This window comes from Apium graveolens, chromosome 5 (genome assembly GCF_009905375.1).
Source record: "Apium graveolens cultivar Ventura chromosome 5, ASM990537v1, whole genome shotgun sequence".
NCBI classification, from domain to species: domain Eukaryota; kingdom Viridiplantae; phylum Streptophyta; class Magnoliopsida; order Apiales; family Apiaceae; genus Apium; species Apium graveolens.
The window spans coordinates 45,186,903-45,197,506 of NC_133651.1; the positions used below are offsets into that span (position 1 = coordinate 45,186,903).

Below are 10,604 nucleotides of genomic sequence, written 5' to 3' on the forward strand. Positions count from 1 at the left end.
CTCTTCTTATTTTAGTCTTGATCTTCTTTCCTTTCAATCAACCGCCTTCCTTATCTGAAAGTCTTCTTAAGTCCTGATATTATCTTCTGATGAATATCTTCTGATATCTTAAGTTCTGATAACTTAAGTTCTGATAACTTAAGCTCTGACTTCAGTATAAGTATTGATTTCCAGTTAAGTCCTGATTTGTCCTGTTAGTCAAGATCTGAAAACTAAACACAAATCATTATTAGACATGACATCACAAATATATCTAACAACTGTGCTCCCAAACCATTGTAAAAACAATTGATGATCATCCAATCAGGCATGCTATGATGAGGACACTTCCTAAGCATCTCCTTGTAGTGCTCCCAAGCTTCACATAGAATTTCTCCTGATTGCTACGCAAATTGAGTAAAAGCATTCCTGAGTGCAGCTGTCTTCGACATAGGGAAGAATTTAGTAAGAAACTTATGAGCAAGATCCTCCCAAGTAGTGAAGAACCTGCTGGTAGAGAATGCAACCAGCACTTAGCCTTGTCCCTTAGAGAGAATGGGAAAAGCCTTAGCTTTATAGCATCTTCAGAAACATTGTTGAATTGAAAGTGTCACAGATCATGATGAAATCTCTAATGTACATATTTGGGTCTTCCGTTGGAGAACCCCCAAACTGGACTGAATTCTGTACCATCTGAATTATGTTAGGCTTGATCTCAAAGGTATTAGCTGCGATGGCTGGCCTGACAATGCTAGATTGAAGTTCATTGATCTTTGGTTGAGAATAATCCATCAACGCTTTCGTTGCTGCTAGTTCTCCCATTGTAATAAAAACTAGAGTACCTGAAACACACACAAGTAAACCGTGAAAGTAAAAGAATCTGAATCAGTGAACTTTAATGACGACTGATGTCAAGGACATAAACTAAAAATTAATACCGAGTCCCCGGTAGCGACGCCAAAAACTTGTAAGGACGAAAACACGCGCTAAATTACACGCAAGTATACACGTTCGCAAGTAGTATAAGATATAAATCAGATTCGTACCCACATAGAATCTTTTTAGTTAACTTAAGATTATGCACCTATGCAACAATGGTATGGCTATCGCTCAATGCTAAGACAATAACAAGTTTAGGTGTTTATAACTAAGATTAAAATAACATGCAATTAACTAAGAATAAAAGTGATTGAATTAACTATATGAGATAAATATGGGATTCTAACTTCATTACTACTTCATTCAAAGCCAGTGTTCTTAACCTTAGCATGTAATGGTGATGATAACTAATCAGATAACACGAAACTAGTAAATGCCAATTTTCGTTGTACGAATACCCTACTACCAGACATCCACAAAAGAGATAGAAGCTGAATAGACACCAATTATGTTGAGACCCTATATGTCTATAGAATTTGACAACATACAGATTTAATGAACAAATTAACTATCGTGATTACATAGGGCAAGTAAGATGGTTAATATTTCCTACGAATCATGCATAATAAATACATAAACCTATGCTAGCATGGCAAGTTCTAAATCTCTATATTCATTATCGCTTCAATAGAGATTAACACGTTATCTTATATGTTAGCTACGCACATAAGATGAATAAGCACAACCAATACTAGAATATCAATCAATCACCACACACCAAGATATTGAAATAATTAACTATAGAAATCCATAAGTAAATCCGTTAGAACCCTACAATAACGATTAGTTCATAACCGAACTCATCGTCACCATGGGTTCCAATGAAAGCATGATAATAAATAATATAAGAGTACTATGGTTCAAAGACAAATCGAAAACAAGCATCCAAGTATCAAATATACTAAAGAGAACAAAAGTCTTCTTCTTCGTAGCCTGACTTCTGGACTTTGGGGACGGCCGCGCTCAAATCAGCGCGGGCGTGCTGGTTTTTTGGCAGAAAGGCGGGGCCGTCGCGTTGGTTTTGGGGGTGGTCACGCCAGACTTCTGGACTTTTCTGCAGTTTCTTCTTTTGGATGTATCTTGAGTTCTGTTTGTCAGAATTAGGCGATTCAACTTCCCACGCGAAGCTAACGAGATTCTCTGTAACTTGAAAATGGCCTTAGATTCCAATTCTTAGTTCTTTTCAGTATTTTTTCTTGAAAAACTCCTTTCTTCATTTAACTGATGCCTGAAATGCAATAACACAAAAAGAATATCAAAAATACCAACAACTAGAGTCCAAAACACCAACTTAAACTTGTAATGAAGCGTTCCAAGTAGATATAAAATCCAGTTATCAGAAAGATCCTCTCACATTATCTTCTTTTTCATGGTCACTTTCTCTCCTTTTGACAAAAACTCGGGAGCACACGACTGATTTATTTTCTTCTACTATTTCTTTTCTCTTCTCTTCTCCTCACATCTCTTCTCTTCTATTCTCACCTAAAACATCTCTGGAGCAAAGCGTTAATGTATAACTTGCGGCCAGTTGTTGTGCATAATTGATGTTGCAAAGAACCTAGACTTTAGGGTAAATGTAAGTCTCATGTGAATAAAATCATGACCAAAATATCGTCTCGTTTACTTTTTTAATTTTATGATTGAATCTATGTTAGTAAAGTTTTAAATATTTTTATCTATTATTATATACTAACTTGAATCCCGTGCGATGCACAAGTTCCCGTTAATATTTAAAAAAATTATATTTTCTATTATATTATAATTTTAAAATATTTAAATAAATATATAATATTAATAAATTTATAAAAATAATAATAGGATAGTTCGTGGTCGTAGTTTAGTAGAATAAGTATATTATATCTAGTAGTTTAACGATTTAGTAATTTAGTGGATATATAACACTATTTTTTTTAAATAATAGGATAAAGTGTGCTTGTAATTTAGTAAGATAACTAGATTATATGTGTAGTATATTAATAATTTAATACTTTAACGGATATTTAACACTATTTATTTATTTTCTTAATAATTAAAATTAGGGGACAACCGTTGAACAAAATTATACCAAATTCTGATTATTATAGTATAGTTTAGATTATAGTTTAGATGATCAAATGTATTCATTTGAAGGTAAATTCCATGTTAATATAATCATGGTCTAAGATGTTGTCTCGAAACGATCACATAGATTATTGTTTGGACAACTGCATCAATTTTACCCTTGTCTTTAAGCAGGTTATACTCGGTACTCGGTACATTTTATTCGGTTTGATATGAAGTAATATATATCATCTACTTGGTAAGTTTTATTTGATTTGAAATCATATGTTTTACTCCCTCCATCCTTTTGATTTTTTATCAAAAGGTGTAACGCCCGAAAAATTTCAGGAATAATATTGTTAATATATTATATTTCGTTAAATAAGGGATTGTTATTTTTCAGCTGCTTGGTATTACTATTGGAATCGACTAATAAATAATGTTGCTTTCGATCCTATTTACCGAGAATCTATTTTTTTTAGCTTTATTATTTGCTATTTAAGAAAACGCGACTAACTGTTTAACTCGTATAGTTAATGATATATTTGACTCGTGCTATTTAGTAAATCGAATTAGTTTGCTAATTGTTCTAATTTTTAGCTTTTGTAAAGTAAAGTGTGTATAAATATATTTTTTTATTGAATGTTTCCTCAGGTAGTAAATGATTTCTTTAAATAATGGTAAAGTACTCTACTATTTTTTTCAAGAAAAGAATAAAAGAGGAATTATATGGTATATTTATATAAGCAACTTTTCCATTATTTTAAATTTTGTTAATTTTATTTTTATTTAATTTTTATTCGAATTATTCGAATTGTATATAAAAACAATCTAATTTTCGAAAATTATAGAGTAATTATTTCATAAAAGTATTTCTTAAATATTTTGGGACTCTAGAAAAAATTTCTTAGAAAAAGAGTATTTGATACTTCCTTAATTTATATAATTCTTATTCTATTAAATGAGTAAATAAGAATTAGTAGCTAAATTATAAATATTAATTAAAATAGAGAATTCTAGAATTAAGTGAGAGGTTCTAGAATTTACTAGCTACTATGGTTAACTAAACTAATCAAAGGTTAACCTTGGTTAAATTATGCTTATAAATATGGGATCAAACTCACCCATTTCACTTCTTCATAACTAAATCCCTAAAATCAGTGTTATAATAATAATTAGAAAGAGTGTAGTTTGGGCAAAAAGAGGAGCAATTGTGGGAAGCATTAGCATTGATTTGGTGGCATAAGATACCTTATAAGATTTTGATCATCTATTCTCTCTTAAAGGTAATAATACTCTTCTTGATTATGTTTTTATTTTATTTAATTAAATTGTGGTATTGATTTTGTAATTTAATTACTTGATTGTTTGAGTTGTGATTCTACTTTTAATCAATGTTATGCATAGTTAATGCTACTAAAAGAAAGAGGAATTCATGAGTATGTAAATATCCTAATTATTTTGGGATTTACAAATTAATTGATTTTGGTATTTCTTAATTATAATTAGGGGTAATTAATTTGTTTGAGTAGATTAGTGTTTGGGTTTGAGAGATTGGCCCAACAATTGACACTCAACCCAAAACCCATAAATATATGTATATATATTTGTCTAGTTAGAAAATAAACATAAAATAGAATTGTATTGTTCATGTTTGATTTAATAGAATAAGTTGTAGTTGGGGTATGATGGTTGATTGAATTATATTTGGGGTGTGTTTGTGATTTATGGAGGAAGGGGGCGGAACCAGCACCGAGGTGGTGGTGGTGATCGGCAAAAGCCGAGAGGGAGAAATGAGAGAGAGAGTGAGAGAGCGAGGGAGGGGGAGAGAGAGAGTGAGAGAGAGGGGGGAGAGGGAAGTCAGGAGAGAGGGAGAGAAAGAGAGGCCGAGAGAGGGAGAGGAAGAGAGGCCGAGAGAGAGGAGGAGAGAAAGAGAGAAACCGAGAGGGGGAGGAGAAGAGAGAGAAAGTTGTCGGAGTTGACCGGAAAATGGGTTCGAATTAGAAATTGAAAAATCTGACTTGGGGAAGTGATAGATCGGGAAATGGGTAATAGAAATCATTAATCAGAATTATTTTTGGAGGTCGCCGGATTTTTGGTCGGACCACCGTCGGCCGGTGACCGCCGTCGGAAACCACCATGGTTGCTGGTGATGAGGGAGGAGTGAGGAAGAAGGAGAAAAAGGGGGAGCAGGGCTAAAACAGTCTTTGATTAATTAATTATTTAAGATAAAAATAAATAGATAAAAGAATAGAAATAAAGTAAAATAAAAGGTGTGATTAAATGATTTGTTAGATAATCAAAATAGATTGTGGGATTATTATGGAACAATTAGTGGAGGATTAAAAAGATTTAATAACCCCCTTGGATTTATTAGTAGATTCTATTTTTTTTAAGAAATAAAATTAATTTTAGAATTTTAGTAAATGGGAGTAAATAAAGGATTAAGCATAATTCCATTTAGGAATATAATGGAGTAAAAAGGGATTACATGATAATAATTAATAAAAACTTAATTTGCGATTTATTAAAAGCGGGATCGACGCGTTAATGTCGATACTTGAGAGAGCCACTACGTAATAAACAACTAGTAGTAAGTAACGATTCGTGAGAACTCATTAATTAAATAAATCTTGTTGTTATCGCCTAATTGACGCGTGAGTAATTATAGGTACCAAAGAGGAATTTACATCGGGGAGATAATAATATTCCTACCCTCTATCGCTAATTTCAATAGTATTATATGGAACTCAAGTTTCAAATTTATGAGTAATTATTATTTAATAAATTAGGATATTTCCTTCACCAAAAAGCAATAGAATCTTTAATAAATATATTTGGAAGTGAGTACACCATTAAAATCATTGAGTATTTTCAAATTCTAACTAATTCCTCGAGATAAATAATGTGAGTAACAAATTTCGAGAAAAGATATTTTTCAAAATATTTATATTAAAGTAATTTTGATGTGATTTATTATTCTAGAAAATACTTGAAGTGGAATTGTTTAACCCGGAAAGGGGAATTTTCACTGCTACTATTGGAGACAAGGAAAGTTTTCTCTGCTCTATTCCTACTTATGACTTATATATTTTATTCTTTAATACTGAATATTGTTGATTTACACGTTGATGACCTCATTTACGATTATTTCCTTTCGTCGATAAATTTTAATTCCATTGATCAATTCCTTACCTAGATTCCCGACCGCTCTATCATTCAGAGCAGTTATTTCTCTTCATATATCAGACGAACCTAGAACCATCTAAACCATTCTTTTGAATCAGCATCGGTTGTCAGTCAGGTTGATTAATTGATTTCCTTTACATCTGAATCTTCTTTTATCAATTTATTGAACCCTTCCTAAATTGTGATATTCAAATCAATTATTATTTATTCTCTTTATTCGCATACTACTCTTGGAATCATTCATTTGATGAGTGTAAGGCATATGTCATAGCCTATTTGTATATTCGAGGATTTAACTCAACTCAAATAAGAATGTAATAAGTAAATAGTGGATCTACCGTCAAAGAGATCTCGCAAAGTAATATCTGTCAAAGGATTCAGAAACAAGGTTCATCTACAGACTTGAGGAATTAATTCACTGGAAGAAGTTCAAGAAATTGATCATGCCTCAGTGATATAAATCAAGATTGTGGATTTAATCAAGTGACAGAGATCTCGTCAGGGTATCAATTAATTACAAGGATTTAATCTGAAGAAAATCAAAGTATCAAAGTCAAGACATGAAGAAACGTCACGGAAGTTAGTCACTCATGAACCAGACAGTACATCGAGTGTCAACATTGAAGTGGTGGAAATTGATTCATATATTTCAGTGATTTTCAGAAGATTTGCAGAAGAATGGGTGCTGTTGAAGACTAGAATTAATTCTCTATTAATTAATTAAGTCATCTAATTTAATTAAGAAAATAAATTATATCTGCGAAGAATAATTTATTTATTAATTGAATTAATTGATTAATTAATTCTAAATTAATTTTAGGAATTTTTAGAATTTAAATTGGATTAAAATTCATTTAAATTCAACAAGACAAACTGATTGTACTAATATGACAATCGGTATGACAATTGATAGTCATACCGAAAGTCATACTAGTACAAACAATTGTCTTGACGAAAGTTACACTGGAAGAGAATTGTCTTGCTAGTTCAATCAGATTGTCTTGCTAGTACAAACAATATTCATACCGAAAGTCTCTCCAGTTCAATAAATTGTCTTGCTAGTAAAATTGGATTGTCTCACCGATTGTCATGTCAGTTCATTCTATTCGGCTGTTTATTTTAAAAGAAGCAGAAGCAGAATACATCCTTTTTTATCCACAACACAGAAGTCAAGAAAAAAGCAGAAAAGAAAAACAAGAAGCAATATTTCATCTTTTCATCTACATACTTCAAGATTAAATTTCTAGATTGTAAAGTTAAATCCAATCCACTAGAAATCTTTATCTTGCTCTTGTGTAACAATCTAGCGGATCAGAATCCCTAGAACTTAATCTCAAATCGCGTTTAGCATTTGATTCTAATTATTGCAAAAATAGAAAAAGTTCATGTCGAATTTATTCTAAATTTGTGATAATTAATTTGAAATTTTTTCCTTGTAATCGATACAGTTGTTGTAACACCTTTCAAGTTTAATAATATTTTTATTTAACTTGAATTTTGTTTCATATTTTTTATTCCGCATTTATTCGATTATTCGGTACTGTTTGTATTCAACCCCCCTTCTACAAACACATTGGGACCTAACAATTGGTATCAGAGCCTTCTGATTAACGAACAAATCAAGATCCTAGACTTTTGTGATTTTTCAACTCCTTGAATTTTTATTCATTCAAAAATTCATAATGACTTCACAAAAAGTTGGAACCGTTAAAATTCCATAATTTGATAAAGATAATTATATTATGTGGAAGAAGAAGATGCTCTAGTTTTTACAAGTGGCAAATCCCAAATATTCAAACTTGTTAAAGAAGGGGATAAAAACTCCGATGGTTATTGAACCGGAGGTGATAGTAGATGATGTTGTGATCACCAAAGCCAGAACCTATCCTAAAGATCCTGAAGATTTTACTCCTGATGAAAAGGAAGAAGCCTCCTTGGATGCCAGCCTTCAATTAATTTTAATTGATTCCCTTGATTCTTTGATGAACAGACATGTGATGAACTGTAAAAATTCCAAACACATGTGGGAAACTATTGAGGTGATCAATGAAGGCACAGAGGAAATTAGGGAGAACAAGTTGGAGATCCTAACCTCTGAATATGAACATTTTAAATCAAATCGAGGAGAAGGAATTACTGAAGTGTTTGAGAGGTACAATACGTTGATCAACAACCTGAACATCAATGGAAAATTTTATTCAATCAGGGAGGTCAACAAAAAGTTCCTTTTAACACTGTCAACTCATCTTGAACATAGAATCACTGCCATTAGAGAAGCTAGAGATCTGAGTGAGATTTCTTTGGACAGGCTTTATGGAGTGTTAAAAACCTATAAGTTGGAGCAGATTCAACAGAAGGAAGTCTACGGGAAGGATAGAATGGTCAGCACATCTACTGCACTTGTAGCTGAAGGTCAACAACAACAGCAATCTCAACAATTGGAAAGAATGGTACAGTGTTCCAAGGCTGAGGAAAATATGTTAGTAGCAGAATATGATCCTCCTACTACAAATCAATCAAGTGATGATTTTTATTCCTTGGAAGAGCTGGAGCAATTGGAAGACGAGTCAATGGCCCAAATTGTCAAGAGATTCTCCCATGTCAGATTCAAGAGGAATCCCAAGCTTAAGTACAAGTCCAACTATAACAAATTCCAGAAAGGTGGATCTTCATCCTCTAACACCAGCAGTGGTGGATACAAAACAGGGATGGTTGATCGGAGCACCATTAGATGCTATAACTGTAATGAGTTGGGACACTTTGCCATAGAATGTAGGAAGCCAAAGCAAGTAAGAAAGAACTCTGAAAGGGCTTATCTGGCAAAGGGAAGAAGCTGGGATGATACTGACAGTGAAGATGAAGAAGAAGGAAATCTTGCTCTTATGGCTATTGGTGGAAAAGCTTCATCGTCAAGAATAGAGGTAAAACTTTCTGATGCTGAAATGGTTTATCATCTAAGAGGTAACTTAGATTGTGCACGTCGTGATAATGAACTGTTAAGTTTACAGATCACAGACCTTGAGAAAGAGGTCAATGAATTAAGACTTGTGCACATTAATCAAGACAATTTAAAAGAACAAGTATCTTTTCTAGAGAATAGAGTTGACTGTTATAGAAAACTCGAAACTATTCTAAAAGACAAGATCACCGGTCTTGAGACTAAGGTTAGAGCCAACTTCAATTCTTATTCGAAGGCTAAAGAGTTCTACGGTAAGCAAGCTGTTAATCAAACATCTGGAATAGGTTATGATTACAATGTTGCTATTGGAGAATTAGGCATAAACTCCCCTCCTCATGTTTGTGCTAAAGGGAGGGAAGTACCACATGTGCTTAAGGGTGTTGATGGACCCCTCTATAAAGCATCAATTATTGAATCATTTGATGCGACCTCATCTGTTATTCAAGAAGAAATACGTGCTGAAGATCATGCTAATGAGAAGGTTGTTTCCAAGTCAGGTGTGTCGAAAGTTCCAGTCAAAGTTGTGAAAGCAACTGAGACTAACTCAGACACACATGAGTTGGATAACAAAAATGCCATGTCTGCCATGCATAAATTGCCTGCTATTAATCACTCTCATAAAGCATGTGGTGTTTCTAATTGTATGTCTTGTGCTTTTAATATGATGTATGCTTATTTTAATGGTAAGCATGTTTCTAATGATAAGACTACTCCTCGTCAGCATGTGAATAACAAGAAGCATGATAGGTCTAAGACTGCTAGTCCTTCTAAGACTAGAAATGAGACATTTGTGCCTAAGCTTAAACAGAAATTTGTTAAGGCTGTTTACAAGGTCAAATGTTCAGTCATTGAGAAAGTTGAGACAATTAAAATTAAAAATGTTGTTTTGCCTGACAAAGGACAGTTCTACAAGAATGTCGGGCCCAACCAAGTTTGGGTTCCGAAGAAGGGTTAATCCATTTGTGTTGCAGGGCATTAAAACAGGTGAAACCGGGAGTATGGATTCTTGACAGTGGATCATCAAGACATATGACCGGAGATAGAGCCCTGCTATCAAATGTGGATTGAGAAAGTTGGCCCCCTGGTTACCTTTGGAGATAACAGCAAAGGTTTATCCGAGGGATATGGCTGTTTGCAAGCTGGTAATGTTATCTTGAACTTGTAAATAGTTTCTATATTTTTGCTATATTTATATAAGTTTTTATTTGTATTTTCTGTAATTGTAAATATTGTATGATATATGAAATTGAATGTTGATATCTTGTTGATAGATTTTGGTATTTAATTTATTGATATTTGTTTTTATTATTATTATTTGTATTGTATTATTTTTTTTTTATTTTTTTTTTATTTTAAATATTATGCAACATAACAATTAGTATCTAAAGTACTTGACAAGTATCGGTCAATGATATGTTGTTAACATTATGTTGCAGATATTTGTAAGCTTTTGACATGAATGAGAATTACTTAGACTTTACCCTAAGTGATCAATGTT

The 10,604-nt window shown here is 32.7% G+C and overlaps 1 non-coding gene across 1 annotated transcript; it reads left to right on the forward strand.

Annotated features, from left to right (window-relative positions):
* The first annotated feature begins 309 nt into the window (after positions 1–309).
* On the forward strand, positions 310–416 carry LOC141663165 (small nucleolar RNA R71). Its single transcript, XR_012551249.1, has one exon. It is a non-coding gene; the product is annotated as a small nucleolar RNA R71 (small nucleolar RNA).
* Positions 417–10,604: the final 10,188 nt, after the last annotated feature.